We start from the raw sequence: 25,919 nt of genomic DNA on the forward strand, positions 1-25,919 counted from the left end.
GATATATAATCAGCTGAATCTGTTTACCGAAACTCTCTTTACACCGGAGCTTACTACATGGGTTCGTCTTGCAAAACATAAACATGACCTATTGCCGTTTACCTCAGCTCATTGGCTATCTACCCAGCTAGATTTCAAGACGATCAGTTGTCATTGGGTTAAAATACAGTCAATCAACGAAACAGCGGGCAAATCATTGGTGCACAATGATATCACCACTTGTTGTCTTCAAATCGGTTTCTTTCAGTCAAAAAATGACCCATCAGGTTTGATTGTGTTACAAAAAAAACAGTTGATTGCAGTGAAACTAAACATGACTGGAAAAGTCACGTTCTGTGTGGGATATTTACCTGGAATGTGTCGTCGAAAATGGAATGAGACGGAATTCACGACACAAGCGGTTCACAAAATGTTTTGTGTTAGGCTATAACAATGGATTTTATCAAACAAAAGATCCTTCATTGTGTAACAATGAGCTTTGGGATTGCAAACAGACGAAGATCGTCAGAGGTAAACAATTTATTTTAATGCAGTTTGTGATTATGTTACGCCTGTGCTGGTTGAATTTTTAGTTTTTTATGGGGCTCTAAACTCAGATAATCGCATCGTATTCTTTCGCAGTAAATCCTTTTTTAAATCTGTTAACGCAGTTGGATTAGCAAGATTCTGGGCTTTCGATACATGTGAGACACTTGTATTTCCATGAATGTTTAATATGACTATTTATGTAGCGATCACCGTATGTTGTGGAATTTCAGCCCGCAACCGGGTTTTGTGCTCAGAGAGGTTAACCAGTTATGCATTAGGGGGCGCTCTTTTAATTTTTGGATAAAAAAACGTTCCCGTTTTAAACAAGATATTTTGTCATGAAAAGATGCTCGACTATGCATATAATTGACAGCTTTGGAAAGAAAACACTCTGACATTTCCAAAACTGCAAAGATATTGTCTGTGAGTGCCACAGAACTAATGCTACAGGCGAAACCAAGATGAAATGTCATACAGGAAGTACCCCAGATTTTGAATGCGCTGTGTTCCAATGTCTCCTTATATGGCTGTGAATGCGCCAGGAATGATTCTACACTTTCTGTCGTTTCCCCAAGGTGTCTGCAGCATTGTGACGTATTTGTAGGCATATCACTGGAAGATTGACTATAAGAGACTACATTGACCAGGTGCCCGCATGGTGTCCTCCGTCGAAATTATTGCGTAATCTCCAGCTGCGTGCATTTTTCCATATGGTTCAGAGGAGAAACCAAACTGCCAGGAATGATTTATCATCGAATAGATATGTGAAAAACACCTTGAGGATTGATTCTAAACAATGTTTGCCATGTTTCTGTCGACATTATGGAGTTAATTTGGAAAAAAGTTTGGCGTTGTAATGACTGACTTTTCGTTTTTTTTTTCTTAGTCAAACGTGATGAACAAAACGGAGCGATTTCTCCTACACAAATAATATTTTTGGAAAAACTGAACATTTGCTATCTGACTGAGAGTCTCCTCATTGAAAACATCTGAAGTTCTTCAAAGGTAAATTATTTTATTTTTATGCTTTTCTTGTTTTTGTGAAAATGTTGCCTGCTGAATGCTAGGCTTAATCTTATGCTAGCTATCAATACTCTTACACAAATGCTTGTGTAGCTATGGTTGAAAAGCATATTTTGAAAATCTGAGATGACAGTGTTGTTAACAAAAGGCTAAGCTTGTGAGCCAATATATTTATTTCATTTCATTTGCGATTTTCATGACTAGTTAACGTTGCATTATGCTAATGAGCTTGAGGCTATGATTACGCTCCCGGATACGGGATTGCTCGAAGCTAAGGAGATGGTTATCTAAAGTTCCATGTGTAATAGTTGTATCTTTTATCAATCTTTATTATGAGTATTTCTTTAAATTGATGTGGCTCTCTCCAAAATTACCTCATCTTTTGGAACTACTGAACGTAACACGCCAATGTAAAATGAGATTTTTGGATATAAATATGGACTTTATCGAACAAAACATACATGTATTGTGTAACATGAAGTCTTATGAGTGTCATCTGATGAAGATCAAAGGTTAGTGATTCATTTCGCTGGAAAAATGACAGTTTTTTTGTGTCTTGGTGGTGACCTAACATAATCGTTTGTGGTGCTTTCGCTGTAAAGCCTTTTTGAAATCAGACACTGTGGCTGGATTAAGAATTGTATCTTTAAAATTGTGTAAAATACTTGTATGCTTGAGGAATTTTAATTATGAATTTGGCGCCCTGCACTTTCACTGGCTGTTGGCGGGGTGGGACGCTACCATCCCGAATGTCCCAGAGAGGGTAAAACACACTGTTTTGCAAAGGACTTCAGTGGACTCAACAGCACTCTGTAGGGTATCACCATAATGTATCCGGAGGATAGCTAATTTCCGTCTACCTCTGGGTACATTTACTTCAATACAAAACCTAGGAGGCTCATGGTTCTCACCCCTTCCATAGACTGACACAGTAGTTATGACAACTTCCGGAGGACGTCACCCAACCTTTCAGAGCTTTTGCAGCATGAACTGACATGTTGTCCACCCAATCAAAGGATCAGATAATGAATCCAGTACTGAAAGCATAAGATACAGCTAGCTCCCACTGCAGTGCAGTGCATACATGTAGTGAGTAGCTGACTCAAAGAGATAGAAAGACAATAATTTAAGTTAACTAATTTATTTATATAAAATAAAGGAAAAGAGGGCGAGATAGCTATATTTCATTGTTTTCCTTTCACTTAGCTAGCAAATGCAGCTAGCTGGTTTAGCCTGCTCAAACACCTGGCTCAAACAGAGAGGGATGTTATGTTAGCTAGCTGGCTATGGCTATCCAGCATTGGAGCTCTTCCAAGTCAAGGTCAGTTTTTGGTTTTACACATCTATTACCACTGGGGCCCTCCGGTGTAACTGCTAAACTGCTTGCTGAATGTACACTACTTTTTGATTGTAGAGGGTTTACTAACGTTCTTTTTTGTAGTTATGTTTACTATGATGTTAGCTAACATGGTGACAACAATGTAGGCTATGTGTAGCGGTTAGCTGATCTGTTTTGCACGGAAGGGAAAAGGTAAGAGGAGGAGAGCATGTAGATGCGAGGAGGAATTCTATAATGAGCAAAATGATCATGCTGTTTGTATGTGGCTGCTATGAAAGTGAACTGTGTTTGCATGTTTTTTTATTTGTTATTATTGAACCTTTTATTTAACCAGATAAAACCCATTGAGACCCAGAGTCTCCTTTTCAAGGAAGACCAGGCCAAGAAGGCAGCAACAATCAATACATTACATAATTAAAACATACAACAATAGAACAAAACATGATCCAGCCTAAAAAAAAAGCATGTACACTCCTCCGTAACAGTCTCCCATTAATCATTTTAATTAATTAATTGGCCCTAACATATCTAGATGAAGCATGAATTGTAGACTATTCCATGTCTCTGGTGCACAAGAAGAGAAGGCAGTCTTGCCTAATAGTGTGAATGTCCTGGGGACTTTAAGGAGCAATCACCTAGCATACTGGGTATAGTAACTGCTTGTGGTGATGGAGACCAGACTACAGATGTAATGAGGGAGTTTACCCAAAAGGGATTTTTAGATGAGCACATATAAAGTGAGGTCCAACATACCATTTAGTACGAAGTGCAATGGTGGGTGAGTGACTTGACATTTGTAATAAAGCAAAAGGATGCATGATCAACAGAGTCCAGTCTCTGTAAGACGGAGAAGGTTGCATGGATATACAACAAGTCACCATAATCAATTACAGAGAGAAAAGTGGCCTGAACAAAATTATTTCTAGCCGTAAGCGGGAAGCAAACCTTATTACGAAAATAAAAACCCAATTTCAAATTAAGCTTCGTCACAAGATTATCCACAGGAACATTAAAGGACAATTTGTCATCCAACCAAGTACCTAGGTATTTGCAGGATGACACTTTTTCAATGGATAAGCTACCAGATGTGACAATGCTAACCTTCTCTGGCAGAGTTCTAGCTCTGGAAAAGGTCATGAATGTATTTTTTCGTACATTCAAGACCAAAAAAAGCAGTCTGGAGCTCTTCAACATCCTGAACCAGAGAAGGAGCACATGAATATATGACTGTATAATCTACATATAGATGCAACTTTGCTGGTTGCATCCCATTTCCCAAATCATTAATAAAATTGAGAACAACACAGGAGATAAAATGGAACCCTGGGGCACACCTCTATTAATCTCAAGAAAGCTAGACTTGTGATTGTCAGTATATACACATTGTGTTCTGTCAAAAGGATAGTTCCTAAACCAATTTTCTGCCCCTTCAATGAGACCAATGTTTCTGAGTCAAGCTTGCAACAAGTCATGGTCAAGTGAATCAAAGCCCTTTGATAAATCCACAAACAGATCAGCACAATGTTGCTTTTTATCTAGAGCATTAATGATGTCTTTTGCCACTGCCATAGCTGCAGTTGTAGTGCTGTGCCCCGATCTAATGCCAGACTGGATCACGCTCAGCATGTTCTTTTCAATTAAGACGTTTTTTAACTGTGAGTTCATAGACTTCGACAAGGATAGGGAGTTTGGAGATAGGACGATAGTTATTAGCATCTGAGGGATCTCCAGTGGGAGGGGGGGGGGTCATTAGCTGATTTCCAAATGCTGAATATGGAATTGGTCAAGGGAATCAAGTTGAAAATGTGAGCCACAAGTTCAGCAATAATACCAGCTGCTATCTATAAGAGGTAGGGGCTCAGGTTGTCAGGACCTGCAGACTTTTTAGTGCCTATTGCCTTTAGTGTTTTATAGACCTCAGTATAAAAACAGGCTCAAAGTTAAAATGATTCACGAGGGCCTAAATCATAGTTGACTGTAATAGAGCTTACATTAGAGGATTGGGCCCCACCATTAACAAAAATAGAACCAGCAGATATGAAGTGCTTGTTAAAAACCCTTACAATATTGGCGTTATCCTTCACTTCATTAGAATCCATCATTAAATGGTAAGGAAGGCCAGAGGATACATTAGAACCTGACACTGATTTGATTACCTTCCAGAACTTGTTAGGGTTGTTTAGGTTCTCTGTGACCGCATTTAAATAGTAATCTGATTTGGACTTCCTGATCAATCCTGTGCATTTGTTTCTTAGTGCTCTGAAGGAGGCCCAGTCAACAGGAGCATTTGTATGTCTAGTTTGAGCCCAAGAGATATTTTTCTCTTTCTAATTAATTCCGGCATTGTTATCTGAAAACCAGGGATTGTCCCTTCCATAGATTCAACATTTCTTCACAAGGTTATGCTTATCACAAATGGGCACAAATTTCATATAAAAATAGTCCCAGGCAGTGTCAGCGTCGGGAATCAGACTTACTCTGTCAATACTATGGTACAGATCATGTAAGAACGCTTGCTCATCAAACTGTCTAAAATGTCTTTTAAAAATATAACGGGTTTTGGATTTAGTCATAATTTGTATTTCTAACACAATCAATTGCACAGTGATCACTGACATCATTACAGAATATCCCAGTCAATGTGTATTTGTGAGGGTTATTCATTAGAATAATGTCCAATAGCGTTGATTTGATAGATGCTCTGGCATTCAGTCTTGTAGGCGCATTCATTAATTGAGTGAGATGCAGAGAGTCACACAGTTCTTTAAAAGAGTCCGATACTAGATGCCTGGATGTAAGCATGTCCCAGTTAAAATCTCCTAAAATAATGAATTCTGAATCATTTAGCTTGTGCAGGACATCAGAAAGATGTGCATCTCCTGATGCCGAGGGCGGTCTGTAGCAGCCGACTACAGTGATGTGGGAGTCCTTAAATACGTTCACTTTAACCGCAAGCAATTCAAAATGTTTGGCTTTGGTAAGCGAGAGAATTTCAGAGGTGTTAAACTCGGATTTAATATAAATTGCAACCCCTCAACCCCCCCTCCTCCTCCTGCAACCCCTCCTGGATTCATCCAATCTATTCTGAAAACCGAGTACCCATCAATAGAAATTGAGTTATTTGACATAGATTTATTTAGCCAAGTTTCTGATAAAACCATTATGTCTGCATAATTATGTCTGTTTTGGCCAATAAAATAATCATGTCTATTGTTGGAAATTGACTTCTGACATTGACATGCAAGAGGCCATAGGGAGTTGGTAGAGATTGCATGGTATCTACCGGCCAAGGGTTTGGTCGCACATTACCAGAGATCAACAATAAAAGCATAACAATATATCTCAGTTGCCCAATGCGTGAGGACTTGGTGGAGCCAGCACATTGTCAATAAAACGAACTGAGTCTTTCGACACAGAAAAAAAGTAAGTCAATATTTTGCGATTTTAGAAGTTTGCCATCAAATGTAGGTCCAGTTGAGTTTGAGAGTGGAACAAATGCAATTGCAGAGAGAGACCAAGTTCCTGGTGGTATTGACATGGTCTCGTCGGAGTGTTTGCTAATTGTAGGGCACAAGGCGAAGATAATTCACTCACTCATTGATCATTCAGTCTATTTAATCTAGGATGCCATTGAGTAAAGAGCAGGCACAGTGACAGATGCATAATGCAGGTTTATAGAGGTATTTCAGCACAGGTGTGCAACGAGCAGTTGTGTAGAACAACGTAGATTTTCCCATGTGATCATTGGTGTATTCTTTCTGCCGATAAACATTTCTTAAATGGAAGCAAATGGAACGAAATGGGGATAAACATACCTGAATTTGTCAATAGAAACCTATGTTTGCAACTGTTGGACTACTGATTACACCCTAGATCAGCTAGATGCAGCCAAGAGTGTGCTGTTTGTCACCTAATAGCGACCTCATAAGGGTATAGGGAAAATTCTAGTATCATGTAGTAGCCTAAACCTATTGATGTTGCATTGAGCTGGGAGAATGGAATATGAATGACAGTCATCCAATATGCTGTAATAGAAGCAAGGCCATGCTCGTACGGAAAATCTTAAACGTCTCCGACCGCCACTGTTGTGTGTGTGTGTGCGTGCATGTGTCTCAGTCAACAGATCTCAACCCAATTAAACACTCATGGGATAATCTGGAGCGGCACCCGAGACTGTGTTTTCCAAGACTGTGTCACACTATAGAATCTATGCCAAGGTGCATTGAAGCTGTTCTGGTGGCTCGTGGTGGCTCAACGCTATTAAGACACTTGGGGTCTCCTTTATTTTGCTAGTTACCTGTATATCACGATGCATCCTTGACTAGTCTACTTTTGTTAAACAAAATTCAAAAGGCATGTTTGTGTATATGACCAATCTGTTTCATGTGCTTTCACAGGAAAAAAAGATGTAGGAGGATTACACAACATGCAATTTTATACTTGAACATCAACAAAAAAGTAGAAGACACTTGGGCTGTGATGCAGTTACCCCATACTGCTGTGACTAACTATTGGTGTGATGCAGTAAGCCTGGAGAAGGTGAGACAAAACAGTTTGAATCCCACTTGGGGTAAGGTTTTGTTTTTCTTTAAGGAAAAATGCTCCGCTGCTGGTCCTCAAGACAAATTATACATATTTAACGAAGTAAATGATAATAAAAATGCATATAAAACGTTATAGGCCGACATGTATGTGTACACGTCCATGTAATATATGCAATAATATGGTGCTTATTATGATCATTAGGCCCTAAAAGTGTGTTTGTATACAAGCCTGAAGAAAGAGGTAACTCCTTTTTCAATTAATTTTTAATCTTCATTTTCAAGGTTTTGAATGCTCTTCTGTTATCAATACACTAACAAAATACATGTAATTCTACATTTCAAAGGGGAAAAAAACTTTAGAACAATTGCCGCAATCTGACAATCTCGGCTCTCCACACTCTGAATCATTTGAACAGTCACTTAAATACACATTATCAAATGACTTTGATCATCTTAAAACTATAGACCTCCATTCTTTCTTTTCTTTCCTAAACACTGAGCGTGCTGTCTCTGATCAACTTTCTCATTTCTCTCAGAACGATCTTCTTGACCCTAACCAGTCAGGCTTCAAGACGGGTCACTGAACCGAGACTGCTGTGTCACGGAGGCTCTCCGCACTGCCAAAGCTGACTCTCTCTCCTCTGTTCTCATCCTCCTAGATCTATCATCTACTTTTGATACCGTGAACCATCAGATCCTCCTCTCCACCCTGTCAGGGCTGGGCATCTCATTCTTTGCACACTTTTGGATTGCATCCTACCTGGCAGGCAGGTAGGACGTGGAGAAGATCTGTGTCTGCACCACGTATTCTCACTACTGGTGTCCCCCAGGGCTCGGTTCTATTTTTCTCTTCCCCCCTTCTAATACCCAGGTGGCGACACACATCTCTATGTGCCTGGCAGGTATCTCAACTTGGATCTCGGGCCCACCACATCAAGCTCAACCTTAACAAGACAGAATTGCTCTTCCTCCTGGGGAAGTCCTGCCCGTTCACAGACCTCTCCATCGTGGTTGGAAACTCCAGTGTCGCTCTCTCAGAGTGCAAAGAACCTTGGAGTGACCCTGGACAACACCCTGTCATTCTCTCTATACATCAAAGCAGTGACCGCTCCTGCAGGTTCGTGCTCTACCACATCCGTGAAGTACGACCCTAACTCACACAGAAATTGGCGCAGGTCCTAATCCAGGCACTTGTTCTACTATCTGGACTACTGCAACTCGCTGTTGGCTGGGCTCCCCGCTTGTGCCATTAAACCTGTAAAATATATCCAGAATGCTGCAACCCCCCTTCTTTTCAAGTTTTCTCAAGTCTCCCCTCTCCTCCGCATACTTTACTGGCTTCCAGTCGAAGCTCGCATCCACTACAAGAACATGGTACTTTTCTACAGAACAGCTAGAGGAACTGCCCCTCCCTACCTTCAGTCTATTCTCAAACCCTACACCCCAACCCAAGCACCCCACTCAGCCACCTCAGGTTTCTTGGCCCTTCCACCCCCAGTTCAAGCTCTTTTCTGTCCTGGCACCCTAATGGTGGAACCAGCTTCCCCCTGAAGCTATGACAGAAAAGTCCCTGCCCATCTTCTGAAATCATCTGACACCGTATCTCTTCAAACAGTATCTTAAATAATCCTACACCTCACTTTGTAAGGAGTTAGGCCTATGACTTTCTTTGGACCTAATAATATCATAGCATATAAGGATGTATGTACACTTGCCTACAGGTAGGTTATGCCTACAAAATGTTATATGCATTTCTATAATCACTATCTAGCCTATCTTGTCACCCGTGTAACAAAGTGTAAATTGACTGGTCTGGCTAGGTTCCACAAGCGTCCAGTAGAGGGCACAGCTACTCCAGGAATCCACTAAGGTGAAGCCTAGCCTCCTCTTGGCTTCGTACTTTCCTGTCAATTCTGTAACACATGCTATTGACGTAGTGACCTAGCCTATTTACAGTGGGTCTTCCTTTAAAAGTTTTGAGCTTATGCTGCGACCGTTTGTGGTAGACGGTGGCAGTTTGTGGTAAATTGCGTCATTCTGTCAACAATGGCTGACACATAAATAATGTGCCATAGAATTCTGTGGAACCCCGCAAGCTGTGCTGCAGTACGCCACAACTTTTAACTTGTTTGGGATAGGGGGCAGTATTTTGACGTCCGGATGAAAAGAGTGCCCAAAGTAAACTGCCTGTTACTCAGGCCTAGAAGCTAGGATATGCATTTAATTGGTAGATTCGGATAGAAAACACTCTAGCGTTTCTAAAACTGTTAAAATTATGTATTATGTCTGTGAGTATAACAGAACTGATATGGCAGGCAAAACCCCGAGGACCAACACAACCCCCCCAAAAAATCAGCTTACCACTATTTTCAATGGCTAGTAATTTAATATAAGGCCAAGTCCTCCCAGATTGCAGTTCCTAGGGCTTTCACTAGATGTCAACAGTCTTTAGAAAGAGTTTCAGGCTGGTTTTTGGAAAAATGAGCCAGAAATTGTAGTTTTTCTAGGTGGCTCCCATTTTGACTGTAGTGTTTCCAAGAGGGTGGATGAAAGCACGTTCTTTCTTATTTATCTCCGGTAATGAACATACTATTCTCAGTTAACGTCCCCATGTTTTAAATTATATAGTTTATTTGCGTATTAGGAAACCTAAGGTTTGATTTTAAACGTTGTTTGACTTGTTTGCAAAAGTTTACTAGTAAACATTTTGATGGAGGGAAACTGGATGGATTATTGACTGAAGAGCACCAGCCAAACTGAGTTTTTATGGATATAAAGAAGGACATTATCGAACAAAAGGACCATTTGTGATGTAACTGGGACCTTTTGGATTGCCAACAGAAGAAGATCATCAAAGGTAAGGCATTTTTTAAATCGCTATTTCTGACTTTGAAATATGTTTTTTGTGTGTTTGTATGCGGGGCGCTGTCCTCAGATAATCGCATGGTTTGCTTTCGCCGTAAAGATTGTTAAAATCTGACACGGTGGCTGGATTAACAAGAAGTTATGCTTTATTTTGATGTATTACACTTGTGATTTTATGAAAGTTAAATATTTATAGTAATTTAATTTGAATTTGGTGCTCTGCATATTTTGGACACTGTCCATTAGCTATTTAAACCGACGGTGTCCAAAAAGGGAAGCCAAACCTACTATACATTGAATGTTGCACTCATTCACACCAGATAGGTTATAGCACAGATGATACTATTGCATATTGGACGTTAGTATAGTCTACACTTCAAATATTTTTTAGGCCTACACTAATTGTGCTTGTATTGTAAGTCGAAGAGCAGACAACACATAGTAAATTAATAATATATGTATGAAAGGAGCAACTTGCAGTCAAAACACAGGCAATGGGATAGGCCTTAAACAGAAATATGTCACTAAAATAAATATAGGCAATATTACATAGACAGATTGGTTGTTTACCAACAAAACTGAAGTGTGGGCAACTAAAACAGACAGGGTTGGCACAGATTGTTGATAACATGAAAAACTATTTTTGGTTTTCAATGTTTATTGACAACAAATACCGTTTCACAATGAGTACCTGTTGTCTCTCAAACACATCATTGCAGTTATTGGTTAGCAAGCTAATTTTAGCCATATTAGCATAGATATGACATCAGTCAAAACACCTCAAAAGACATCCCACTGGGCACAGATGTCAATTCAACGCCACATTGGTTCAATGTAATTTCATTAAAATGATGTGGAAACAACATTGATTTAACCAGCGCGGTATCAAGAACAAGATAAAACTAGCTTAAACTAACCATCTAAGATTCCTCACATGGCGCAGTTCAAGACTAGAGACTCCTTTTTTTTTAGAGACTCAGTTTGTTTTACTTTTACAACAAACTACCTAGTTAGCTAATAAAAGTTTATAGTTTTCCTATTCATACTCCGTCACATTTTCCTGTGACAGAGTTATCGTTAACGCTGGGACCGCTGATATATGTCCCGGGATCCTGGCTCAAACAAGGTGGCCTAGCTGCTAGCTATCAAGCTAGGGAACATGGTAGGGTACTTCCGGATACAAAGCCCGCTAAGCGGTTAGCCCTTATGGCTAGGGCTGCACTACTATTTGTCTTGGGCTTAGGACTACTGATTTCAGGAGTGTTCTCCTACCCGCAACTCTGATTAACCTCACTGGGATCTTTTGGAACGCTAGCGTCCCACCTCGCCAACAGCCATTGAAATTGCAGGGCGCCAAATTCAAAATGACAGAAATCTCATAATTAAAATTCCTCAACCATACAAGTATTTCACACCATTTTAAAGATACACTTCTCGTTAATCCAACCACAGTGTCCGATTTCAAAAAAGCTTTTCGGTGAAAGCAGAACATATCATTATGTTAGGTTAGCAACTAGTCACAGAAAGCATTCAGCTGTTTTCGAACGAAAGAGAGCTGTTGCAAAAAGCAGAAATATAGATAAAATTCATCATTAACCTTTGACGATCTTCATCAGATGACACTCCCATGACTCAATGTTACACAATACATGTATGTTTTGTTCGTTCAAGTTCATATTTATATCCAAAAACCTCAGTTTACATTGGCACCATGTTCAGAAATGCCTCCAAAACATCCGGAGAAATTGCAAAGAGCCACATCAAATAACAGGAATACTCATCATAAACTTTGATGAAAGATACATGTTTTACATAGAATTAAAGATAAACTTGTTCTTAATGCAACCGCTGTGTCAGATTTAAAAAAAGCTTTACGACAAAAGCACAATATTCAATAATCTGAGAACAGCTTTCAGCCACAAAAGCAAGCCATACAGTTACCCGCAAAGTTGTGGAGTCAACAGACGTCATAAATAGCATTATAAATCTTCACTTACCTTTGCTGATCTTCGTCGGAATGCACTCCCAGGACTCCCACAAGAAATGTTTGTTTTGTTCGCGTTTAGTTCACTATTCCAAAGGCTTAATGCGCGAGTGCAAAATCCAGACAAAAGGTCAAGAGTTCCATTACAGTTTGTAGAAACATGTCAAACGATGTTTACAATCAATCCTTAGGGTCTTTTTATAATAAATCTTCAATACTATTCCAACCGGACAATAGTGTATTCATTACAGAGGAAAAAGAAGGAACGGCGTGCCCGTGTGACCGCTCAATAAACAACTGATTGGCCTCAGCCTAGTCCACTTGTTGAAACAGCTCTTATTCGACACCCTTCCACAATAGAAGCTTCAAACAACTTTCTAAAGACTGTTGACATCTGCTGGAAGCCTTGGGAAGTGCAATCTGGCCCCATAGACACAGCATATTGGATAGGCAATCACTTAAATGAAACTACAAACCTCAGATTTCCCACTTCCGGGTTGGATTTGTCTCAGGTTTTCGTGTGCCATATGAGTTCTGTTATACTCACAGACATCATTCAAACAGTTTTAGAAACTTCAGAGTGTTGTCTATCCAATACCACTAATAATATGCTTATATTAGCATCTCAGACAGAGTAGCGGGCAGTTTACTCTGGAAACCTTATTCATCCAAGCTACTTAATACTGCCCCCCTGTCACCAAGAAGAACCTGTTTAAGAGTTTTTTGTTAAAAATCGCGCAACATTTCAATGTCCTGCTACTCATGGCATATATGCATATGATTAGTATGTGTTGATAGAAAACAATCTGAAGTCTCTAAAACTGGTTAAATCATGTCTGTGGCTTTAACAGAACGTGTTTAGGAGTAAAAATCCTGAGGAAAACTGTTCACAAAAAACACAAAAAAAATATCAGTCCGCCAGTCTATGTATTGTCTACTGCAAGGAAAAATAGATAGAGATCCGTTTACAATGCCTACAGCTTCCACACGATGTCGCCAGTACTGGCATGTTATTGGTAGTTTATCCTTGGTGTGATGACGAATAGGCACTTCCTGTCTTGGGGTCCACCCGAAGAAGTTATGAAAGGGAAAATATGGACGATGATTTCAAAACTTGCTGCTATCGAATACAGATCGCCCCGTGATCAATTTTATCGATTATTAACGTTTATTAATACCTAAAGTTGGTTTACAAAAGTAGTTTGAAGTGATTTGTAAAAGTTTATAGGCAACTTTTAGTAATTTTAAACAATGACGTTGCGTTTTGGAAAGGCGCTTTTTCCTGGATCAGACGGGCTTCATAAATCGACATTTTGGGTATACTTTGACGGATTTAATCGGGAAAAAGACCCAATTGTGATGTTTATGGGACATATAGGAGTGCCAACAAAGAAGCTTGTCAAAGGTAATGAATGTTTTATATTTTATTTCTGTGTTTTGTGTAGCGCCGGCTACGCTAATTCTTTTGATTGCATCTCGTTCAGGTATTTCGGGGGGTGCATGCTATCAGATAATAGCTTCTCATGCTTTCGCCGAAAAGCATTTTACAAATCTGACATGTTGGCTAGATTCACAACGAGTGTAGCTTTAATTGAGTACCCTGCATGTGTGTTTTAATAAAAGTTTGAGTTTTATCGAGTACTACAGTTGGCGCTCTGAAATTTCTGCTGATTTTGGTCCCTGTACAGGGACCGCAGCCATAACAAAACTGCAAAAATGTGGCAAAGAAATTATTAACTTTATGTCCTTAGTACAAATATTTATGTTTGGGGCAAATCCAACACAACACACCACTCTTCATATTTTCAATGCTTGAACAGGTGAGCATGTAGAGTGCATTCATGAGGCACATGTGCGTACCGATCGATAGGAGGCATGGGGTGTGTGTAGCTCAATTTTGTACCGATGTAGAAGCCAGAAAACAATATTTAAAATAAACCTCTAATATCGATAGATCAATATGTCCACAAGCAACTGGGAGAGAGTGAGCAGACAGTTATGCACAACAGTTAACCAATTAGTTGGCAAAGAGGCGTGGTGACACAAATTCAACAAGCCAAGGCTTCACCCAGGTGAAAATATAAGGAGCAACTTGGAGATGCAAACGAGAGTAATGAACACCTAAAGGATATCCAGAAAAAGATCACTAAAATGCTTTCAATGCACACCAAAACAAACAAACTACTACAATCTGTTGTTAAAAAGTAGATTAGCTTGAAAATAAAGTAGAGTCTTGACATTGTGTCAGACATGCACATACAAGGTTTGTGCATGAACAAACAAGACAACACAATTTGCCTTCTGGAAACAAACCGTAATCTGGCTTTTTTATGGCTGTTTTGGAGCAGTGGCTTCTTCCTTGCTGAGCGGCCTTTCAGGTTATGTCGATATCGGACTCATTTTACTGTGGATATCGATACATTTGTACCAGTTTCCTCCAACATCTTCACAAGATCCATTGCTGTTGTTCTGGGATTGATTTGCACTTTTCGCACCAAAGTACGTTCATCTTTAGGAGACAGAGCGCATCTCCTTCCTGAGCAGTATGACGGCTGCATGGTCCCATGGTGTTTATACTTGCGTACTATTGTTTGTACTGATGAACGTAGTACCTTCAAGCGTTTGGAAATTGCTCCCAGAGATGGACCAGACTTGTGGAGGTCTACCATTTTTTTTCTGAGGTCTTGGCTGATTTCTTTTGATTTTCCCATGATGTCAAGCAAAGAGGCACTGAGACTGAAGGTAGGCCTTGAAATACATTCACAGGTACACTTCCAATTGACTCAAATGATGTCAATTAGCCTATCAGAAGCTTCTAAAGCCATGACATCATTATCTGGAATTGTCCAAGCTGTTTAAAGGCATAGTCTAATTAGTGTATGTTAACTTCTTACCCACTGGAATTGTGATACAATGAACTATATGTGAAATAATCTGTCTGTAAACAATTGTTGGAAAAATGACTTGTGTCATGTCCTAACCGACTTGCCAAAACTATAGTTTGTTAACAAGAAAATTGTGGAGTGGTTGAAAGATGAATTTTAATGACTCCAACCTAAGTGTATGTAAACTTCCAACTTCAACTGTACATATGAATCTGATGACATGTGTTTATCTATCTAAACATTGTGTTACTCTGGGATACTGTAACCAGAGGTAAATTCCTATTTTCTGCTCTTTTTTTTTTTACTGTATATCACTAGTTGGTCTAGTTCATTGAGACAATTGTAGGAAAATCACAAGTATATTTTATCCCTTACAAGTTTGTGTTTCAGAGTTATCCTTTGGTTATCCTTTGGTACCAGCAAGAAAACAGAATGAGATGAAACAACATGCAGATATTTTACTTACTGGTAGACGAGGAAAAAGGAGACCTTTCTAGCTATGTGATCAAACTGATATCAGAGGAACTTGAAGTGGATATACCACTAGAGGGTCTGGAACAATGCCATATGATCGGCATGAAACAGAAGCACTCTAAATACCCTTGCATGGTAATCTTCAAGATGTAGAATTATCTGAACAAGGTCAATATCCTGAACTCACACACAGGGGGGAAAGAAGATCAAAATCCATGGCCAGTCCATTCGATTCATCCAGGACTTGTCTGCTCGACTGAGAAAAAATGCAAGGAATATATTCTGATGGATTCAAATCTAAATTTTTTCCGCCAGCGCTGTGGGCATGGAAAGGAACGCAAAGGATAAACAAGCTGCAAGAATCCTTTCCAGCCGAAGGCAGAGATCCCCCTGCCCTGAGGAGAAGACGAAGCAGGAAAAAAGCGATAAGCACACCAGGTTACATACAGAACAGCTTATCGTAAATTTGAACAATATTATTTCCCCCTTCCCCTAATACAATCTACACTCTACTTTCCCCAAGTAACTGTTCATCTCAAGGAAGTAACAATTGAAATAGCTGATGCCAATGAGCTACATGGACACTAAAATACAATACAAACGATCAAATATAGCAAGTATGTCAATAACTGTTCTATGGATGTGTGTGGGTAGGTGGGTGTATGTGAGTGTGTGTGTCTATGCATATGAATGAGGCTCCCGAGTGGTATTCCAAGGTATACAAGGTATTACAAACTGACCACAGTATTTAAGTGGCAGTCTTTCTCCAATATATTTACAATGTGGTACATTAGGTCGAGGAGTGCGAGCTTAAAAAGTTATAGCACCTTAAAGTACAAAGTAATTGCTTAATGTTTTTTGTTTTTTCTCTGTTACTGTTTCCTTAGCCTACATGTTCACATGGTTTATATGAACATGTTCATATACAAAACATTAAGGACACATGCTCCTTCCGTGACATAGACTGACCAGGTGAATCCAGGTGAAAGCTATGATCTCTTGTGGGTGTCACTTAAATCAACTTCATTCAGTGTAGATGAAGGGGAGGAGACAGTATTTTTAAGCCTTGAGACAATTGAGACATGGAGAGTAAGATTGCGCCGACAGATATGCCAGCTCTGCTTATAGCTCCTAAGCAACTTTGCAGCATTTCATTTTTTTTGTGTGTTATTTCTTACATTATTAGCCCAGAAAATGTTTGTTATTACATACAGCCGGAAATAAGATTTGGATATCAGAGCGGCAGTAACTCATCAGCATTACGACCAGGAATATGACTATCCTGAATTGCATCCTTTGTTCATAACCCCCAGGGCAATTGAACTTATTCCAGAGGCTGCTTCAAAACATCACCTGCGGAGAAGAGGTATTCGGAGTGGACTTCTAGTCCGACTCAGGAGGCATGCACACCATCCACCGCTTCTGCGTATATTACTCGCTAATGTTCAGTCTCTTTGTAATAAATTAGATGGGCGAGGATCTCCTTCCAGAGAGTCATCAGGGATTGTTACATACTCTGTTTCACGGAAACATGGCTCTGTCGGGATATACTGTGCCCGTCTATTCAGCCATCTGGGTTCTTAGTACATTGCACATACAGGAATAAAGAAAGGCGGGTGTGTATGTTTCATGATCAACCACTCATGTACGAACGGCATGTGATTATGATGACATACAGAAACTCCAGTCCTTTTGTTCACCCAACCTAGAATACTTCACAATCAAATGCCGATCGTATTACCTCCCAAGATAATTTTCTTTGTGTCATTTCTACTCCCGCTCTTGCCCTCTGGCGTTCAACATTGCCGGTTTACTAACTATCGGTCCTGGGAACAATCATTACATGCACCTGTCATTCATCATTACGTGCACCTGCGCTTCATCATTAGGCACACCCGGACTCTATTACCTCACTCATTATCTGTTGTATCTGTTTTTCATGTCTAGACGCTACTCCTGCGTTTTATTGTTCCATGTTACTTGTTAAATTAAACTTACCACCTGCACCTACTTCTTGATTCCCAGCGTCTACGTTACACTACGGTTATAGTCACTGCTGTGTATATTCCCCCTCAAGCCGATACCACAATGGCCTCAAAGAACTACACTGGACTTTATGCAAACAGGAAAGCACATATCCTGAGACCATATTTATTGTTGCATGGGATTTTAACAAAGCAAATTTGAGGAACGCTATCAAAGTTCTACCAAAACATTGGAACTTTTCGATATGCTTACAAGGCCACCCCTCGTACTACCTTTGGCAAATTTGATCATGACTCCATTTTGCTCCTTGCTTCCTACAGGCAGAAACTCAAACAGGAGTTACCCATGCTAAGGTCTATTCAACGCTGGTCTGTCTAATCAGAATCCATGCTTCAAGATGATTTTGTTCATGCAGACTGGGTTTATGTTCTTGGTAGCCTCTGAGAATAACATTGATGTACCGACTATTAAAACATACCCAAACAAGAAAAAAAAAATTATAGATAGTGCCGCAAGATAACATAAATAGACATCATAAACTTTGACTAAATATACATGTTCTACATATAGTTAGAAAGATACACTGCTTCTTAATGCAATCGCTTTGTCACATTTCTTTTTAACGTTACAGAAATTGCTCACTATTCAATAATCTGAGACGGCGCTCAGACATAAGCAATATTTCTCCGCTATGTTGGAGTCAACAGAAACACAAAATTACAACATAAATATTCCCTTACCTTTGATGGTCTTCGTTCAGAATGTAGTGGAAGGGGTCATACTTACCCAAAACATTGTTTGGTTTCAAGTCGTGTGTCTTTGTATTAGCATCTGCTAGCAGTTTCAGCTGAAATGCACCCAAATTTTCCTCTGGTCCCGAAAAGTTGCGCATCAAAACTTCAAAATTATATATTATATGTCGACTAAACTGGTCAAACTAAGTGCAGAATCAAGCTTTAGGATGTTCTAAATGTACAAAACAATTCTCAATTCAACCGGTCAATGTTACTTTTTCTCAGGCGAGCTGGAACAAAGGAATGACTGTGTCCAATTCGCGCCCTAACGCACAGGTATTTTCTCACGACACGCACTCAATTCCCTCCCAAAGGGTCAAAACTCGCAGGATTTGAACAATTAAACGCTGTACTGAATGAGGACATCTAGTGGAAGACATATAAAGTGTCCCCAGATCCATAGCTGGTTGGGAAGGGTGGGGGCGATGGCGTCAAAGTTGCCCCAACTTTCATGATCCCAAAACTAGTTTGGGAGATTTCCTGCCCTGTGAGTTCTGCTATACTTACAGACATAAATCCAACGGTTTTAGAAGCTTTAGAGTGTTTTCTATCCAATAATAATTATTATATGCATATATTAGCATTTTGGACAGATTTTCTTTCAGTTTACCATGGGCACGCAATTCCTCCAAAGGGGGCAGTATTCTGCCTAGCCCTAACAGGTTTTAAGATCATTTATTTAGATATTAGAGTACCTGGAGATTAATTAGAAACATCGTTTGACTTGTTTGAATGAACTTTACTGGTAACTTTTTGGATTCATTTGTATGTATGTTGAATGAGTGGATTACTGAGATCATTGGCACCTAACTAAACAGACTTTATTGAACAAAACGATCATTCATTGTGTATCTTGGACCCTTGGGATTGCAAACAGAGGAAGATCTTCAAAGTTAAGTGATTTATTTAATCACTATTTGTGATTTTGTGATGCCTGTGCTGGTTGAAAAATTATTTTTGTGTGGGGCGCTGTCCTCAGATAACCGCATGGTGTGCTTTCGCAGTTGGATTAACAAGAAGTTAAGTTTTTAAATGATGTATGACATTTGTATTTTCATAAATGTTTAATATTACAATTTTTGTATTTTGAATTTCGCACTCTGCAATTTTACCGGATGTTGTCGTAGGTGTCCCGCTAGCAGTTCATGTGCCAAAAGAGGATAAGACAATTAAACAGGAAAAAGGTCAGGACAGAGACAAAGTGGAGTTGCAATTCAATGACTTAGACATGAGATGTATATGGCTGGGTCTACAGACACTCATGGACTAGAAAGGGAAAACCAGCCACGTCACGGACACCGACTTCTTGCTTCCGGACAAGCTAAACACCTTCGCCCACTATGACGATAACACAGTGCCACCGACACGGCCCGCTACCAAGGACTGTCGGCTCTCCTTCTCCGTGGCTGAAGTGCGTTAGACATTTAAGTGTGTTAACCCTAAAAGGCTGCCGGCCCAGACGACATACCTAGCCGAAGTCCTCAGAGCATGCTCAGACCCGCTGGCTGGACGTTTACAGACATATTCAATCTCTCCCTATCCAAGTCTGCTGTCCCCACTTGCTTCAAGATGTCCACTATTGTTTCTGTACCCAAGAAAGCAAAGGTAACTGAACTAGATAACTATCGCCCCGTAGCACTCACTTCTGTCAAGTGCTTTGAGAGGCTAGTTAACTAAGGATCATATCACCTCTACCTTACCTAACACCTTTGAGGATAACACAGTGCCACCATAGTACCCTCCCAGCTGGCCCCAATAGATCCACAGACAATGCAATCGCCATCGCTCTGCACACTGCCCTATTCCATCTGGACAAGAGGAATACCTTTGTAAGAATGTTGTTCATTGACTATAGCTCAGCATTCAGCACCATAGTACCCTCCAAGCTCATCATTACGCTTAGGGCCCTGGGTCTGAACCCTGCCCTGTGCAACTGGATCCCAGACTTCCTGACGGGCCGCTCCCAGGTGGTGAAGATGGGAATCTACACCTCCACTTTGCTGATCCTCAACACAGGGTTGATATTGGGTGCATATTCAGCCCCTCGTGTACTCCCTGTTCACCCATGACTGTGTGGCCACGCAATCATCAAGTTTGCAGACGACACAACAGTAGTAGGCCTGGTTACCAACAATGACGAGACAGCCTACAGGGAGGAGGTGAGGGCCCTGGGAGAGTGGTGCCAGGATAATTACCTCTCACTCAACATCAACGAATCAAAACAGATGATTGTGAACTTCAGGAAACTGCAGAGGGAGCACCCCCCCTTTCCACATTGACGGGAGTTCAGTGGAGAAGGAGGAAAGCTTTAAGTTCCTCAGTGTACATATCACTGATGAACAGGAAATGGTACACCCACACGGACAGTGTGGTGAAGAAATCTCAGGAGGTTGAAGAGATGTGGCTTAGCCCCTAAAACCTTCAAACTTTTACGGAAGTTTAACTTTTCATGGCTTTTATAAATGGTTCTCACAGCTTGTTTTTCAGCTCACAACTTAGTTGAAATGTTAATGAAGCAAAACCAACCAAATTGAAGTGTCTTGAGATTTGTGTTCTACATTCTTGTAAAGATAAGGGGGTGACTGAGACAGGTAATTCATAATAGTTTTAGGAAAAGCTTTTGCAAACATGCACCTTACATCGGATCATATTGTAACTTTCTCCGTAAAGCTATCTTTCATCAAGGATGTATATGGTCTATAATATTTTTTTCTCTTTCCATTGTCAGTGTCCTTTTACAGCATTATGACATCTGTAACACCCATAGCGGTTGGGGATGTGATAAATATTGATGTATCATATCTTAGCTTCAAAAGCTTGCACATTAACCATATTTTGTGTGCTTGTTCTGAGATGTATTCCTCAGACCTTAACTGAAGCAATTAGTTGATAACTTGTCAACTACGTGTTCTAAACTCTTGCGAAATTCAAAATACTAAAATTGTAATATTAAATATTCATGAAAATACAAGTGTCATAAATAATTTAAAACAGCAATGTCAGATTTCAAAAAGGCTTTACTGCGAAAGAATACCATGCTATTATCTGAGAACAGCGTCCAACAACAAAATACTTTTTCAACCAGCACAGGCGTCAAAAAAATCACAAATAGCGATGGAATAAATAACTTACCTTTAAAAATCTTTCTCTGTTTGCAATCCCAAGGGTCCCAGCTACACAATGAAGAATAGTTTTGTTCGGAAGTCTGTTTAGTTGGCACCAATGATCTCGTAATCCACTCATTCAACAAGCAATACACCTGTAGTGGTTGATAAGGGCCCTGTCGTTCCACCCGGATCCTGCTGCCAAGGTACGGAACTCCAACGCGTAATCCTGGGCGCTCCTTTTCTCCTGCCGGAGATGGAATAGTCGTTCTCCCGCCGCTCGGCCATCTGGAGGATGGTGAAACACGGCGCGGAAACGGCGAGAAAACTCGGGGTAGTGCTCCTTCGCTGAGTCTGGGCCATTCCAAACTGCATTTACCCACTCCAGAGCACGACCCGTGAGGCAGGAGATGAGGACATTCACCCTCTCCGCTCCCGAGGGAGTAGGTCTGACGGTGGCCAGGTACAGTTCTAGCTGGAGTAAGAACCCCTGGCACCCTGCTGCCGCTCCATCATAGACCCTTGGGAGCGTAAGACGGAGGGTGCTGGAGTCGGGAGATGGGGAGTCCTGAGGAGGGGGGGCCGAAGGTGGAGAGAGGAGACCGCTTCTCTCCCATCGGTCCATTCTCTCCATCACCAGATCCATCGCCGTTCCGATCCGATGGAGAACGGTGGTGTGATGTAGAACCCTCTCTTCCATCGATGGGAGGGGAGTGGCTGTTGCTCCTGCTGACTCCATTCCAGTCGGTGCGGGATTCTGTAACGGTCTGAGTGTAGTGGGTGAGGAGTCAGGCGCAGGAAGCAGAGAGTTCAGGGGAGTGCTATTTTAATGCACTGATAAACGCTGAACATAAGCCAACCCTCACAAAAACACAGGGCGTACTGAACAAACAAATGCAGGGGGACTTAAACTGTCCAGGGAAAACCCACAAAATGGGAAAACACAAAACCCAATAGACGTGCACACAAGCACACCAAACAGACGATCACAATAATTAATCCCGCACAAGGAACCCTGCGGGCCGGCTGACTAATAAAGCCTACTACCTAACTCAAAACAGGTGCACACAATCAACACATAAGGAGGGGGAGTAAATAATCAGTAGCAGCTAGTAGGCCGGCGACGACGACCGCCGAGCGCCACCCGAACTGGAAGGGGAGTGTCCTTCGGTCGGAGTCGTGACACAAGCATACAAACGAATCCAAAATGTTACTGGTAAAGTTCGTCCAAGTAAGTCAAACAGTGTTTCTAATTAATCCTCAGGTACTCTAATATCTAAATAAATGATCATATTTAAGACGGAGAATAGTATGTTCAATGGGGAAGATAAATAACGAAGACCGTTCAACTCATTCACGCGCCAACAAGACCACTTTTCTAATGAGACACCGTGTAGTTCTTCCAACTACTTGCTCATTTTTCAAAAAACAAGCCTGAAACCCTTTCTAAAGACTGTTGACATCTAGTGGAAGCCATAGGAATTGCAATCTGGGTCCTATCTATTTGTATTTCCCATAGGCAAGCACTGAAATGGCCTGTGACCTAAAAAAGAAAAATGACGGATAGATTTTCCTCTGGTTTTTGCCTGCCATATCAGTTCTGTTATGCTAACAGACATTATTGTAACAGTTTTAGAAACTTCAGTGTGTTTTCTATCCAATGCTACCACGTATATGCATATCCTAGCTTCTGGGTCTGAGTAAGAGGCAGTTTTCTTTGGGCACGTCAGCAATCCGAAAATTCGAACAAAAATACGCTAGCTATATATTTTGTTACATTATTTCAGATAAAAATAAATATACAAAAATCATACTTTGTCTCTAAATTCAACTGGTAAAGGTAATTTTGTATTTACAGTGCCTTGTGAAAGTATTCGGCCCCCTTGAACTTTGCGACCTTTTGCCACATTTCAGGCGGCTTCAAACATAAAGATATATAACTGTATTTTTTTGTGAACAATCAACAACAAGTGGGACACAATCATGAAGTGGAACGACATTTATTGGATATTTCAAACTTTTTTAACAATTCAAAAACTGAAAAATTGGGCGTGCAAAATTATTCAGCCCCTTTACTTTCAGTGCAGCAAACTCTCTCCAGAAGTTCAGTGAGGAACTGAATGGTCCAATGTTGACCTAAATGACTAATGATGATAAATACAATCCACCTGTGTGTAATCAAGTCTCCGTATAAATGCACCTGCACTGTGATAGTCTCAGAGGTCCGTTAAAAGCGCAGAGAGCATCATGAAGAACAAGGAACACACCAGGCAGGTCCGAGATACTGTTGTGAAGAAGTTTAAAGCCGGATTTGGATACAAAAAGATTTCCCAAGCTTTAAACATCCCAAGGAGCACTGTGCAAGCGATAATATTGAAATGGAAGGAGTATCAGACCACTGCAAATCTACCAAGACCTGGCCGTCCCTCTAAACTTTCAGCTCATACAAGGAGAAGACTGATCAGAGATGCAGCCAAGAGGCCCATGATCACTCTGGATGAACTGCAGAGATCTACAGCTGAGGTGGGAGACTTTGTCCATAGGACAACAATCAGTCGTATATTGCACAAATCTGGCCTTTATGGAAGAGTGGCAAGAAGAAAGCCATTTCTTAAAGATATCCATAAAAAGTGTCGTTTAAAGTTTGCCACAAGCCACCTGGGAGACACACCAAACATGTGGAAGAAGGTGCTCTGGTCAGATGAAACCAAAATTGAACTTTTTGGCAACAATGCAAAACGTTATGTTTGGCGTAAAAGCAACACAGCTCATCACACTGAACACACCATCCCCACTGTCAAACATGGTGGTGGCAGCATCATGGTTTGGGCCTGCTTTTCTTCAGCAGGGACAGGGAAGATGGTTAAAATTGATGGGAAGATGGATGGAGCCAAATACAGGACCATTCTGGAAGAAAACCTGATTGCGTCTGCAAAAGACCTGAGACTGGGACGGAGATTTGTCTTCCAACAAGACAATGATCCAAAACATAGAGCAAAATCTACAATGGAATGGTTCAAAAATAAACATATCCAGGTGTTAGAATGGCCAAGTCAAAGTCCGGACCTGAATCCAATCGAGAATCTGTAGAAAGAACTGAAAACTGCTGTTCACAAATGCTCTCCATCCAACCTCACTGAGCTCGAGCTGTTTTGCAAGGAGGAATGGGAAAGAATTTCAGTCTCTCGATGTGCAAAACTGATAGAGACATACCCCATGCGACTTACAGCTGTAATCGCAGCAAAAGGTGGCGCTACAAAGTATTAACTTAAGGGGGCTGAATAATTTTGCACGCCCAATTTTTCAGTTTTTGATTTGTTAAAAAAGTTTGAAATATCCAATATATATCCAATAAATGTCGTTCCACTTCACGATTGTGTCCCACTTGTTGTTGAATACAGTTTTATATCTTTATGTTTGAAGCCTGAAATGTGGCAAAAGGTCGCAAAGTTCAAGGGGGCCGAATACTTTCGCAAGGCACTGTATATAGAGGAAAAAAAATCACTGTCAGGGTGTTGTGCCTGGACTTCTATACTACTGTTATTTTGCTACGTGTAATTATACAATCCTTAGGTCCTATTTCTTCTGACATTTTAAAAACAATGCAAAGGAAAGCAAATGTGCTATGATAAATGATTTGATAGATTTTGATCAAGAAATCTTAAAGATTTGAATGTATGTTTCAAAATGTAACATTTGTAACTGTTATTTGTCCTCTCTAAAGTAATAATGGAAATGACAATATTTTTAAAATTATTGTTTTGTGTTCAGGCAAGCCTTTCCTTTGAAATGGCAATCCAAGTTTTGACCTAAGACTTACAAATGTACAGACTTTAGCTGTTCAGTCTCCCCCCAAAAATTACATCTCATGTATCATCCATAAAGCTATTTACTTGCTTTATTTCTCCAACATGTCAATATGTACAAGTCCTCTTTTTGGGGTATACACTCCTTCCAAGGGTTACTGTACACACACATCAAAAGTTTCATTTATATATTTTTTGTCCATTCTGTGAGACATTAAAGTTGTGCTAATGTGTGCAATGGAATATCCATAATGCTGGAATAATAACCCACCAAACACACCTAGCTAAATGAATTGGTCATGTAATCATCTAGCTAAGTGTGGATGGGTCTTTTTTGTTTAGACATTAAGCTACCTAGCTCAACAAGTTCACGAACCGTAATCCCAACCCATGGCATACAGTATAGCAATAGCCACCATGCATGAAATGATGCAGTATGAATCTGCAGGTCAAGCTAATCAAGGTTTTATCTTGGACACAAAAAATGTAGGATGGATACAAAGGGTGCGGGTCAACAGAAGACGAACAGCAGAGGGGCTAAGGATTTTAGAGATGGGTAAAGGGCAGATTAAATGGGGGGGACGTTT

The 25,919-nt window shown here is 40.4% G+C and overlaps 1 long non-coding RNA gene across 3 annotated transcripts in view; it reads right to left on the reverse strand.

The window, feature by feature from the left end:
* The window catches only part of LOC149985143 (uncharacterized), a 365,461-nt gene that overhangs the window by 16,705 nt on the left and 322,837 nt on the right, over positions 1–25,919 (reverse strand). The gene's annotated exons all lie outside the window — the stretch shown is intronic.

This window comes from Oncorhynchus mykiss, chromosome 2 (genome assembly GCF_057628025.1).
Source record: "Oncorhynchus mykiss isolate SJ-2025 chromosome 2, ASM5762802v1, whole genome shotgun sequence".
In the NCBI taxonomy this organism is placed as follows: domain Eukaryota; kingdom Metazoa; phylum Chordata; class Actinopteri; order Salmoniformes; family Salmonidae; genus Oncorhynchus; species Oncorhynchus mykiss.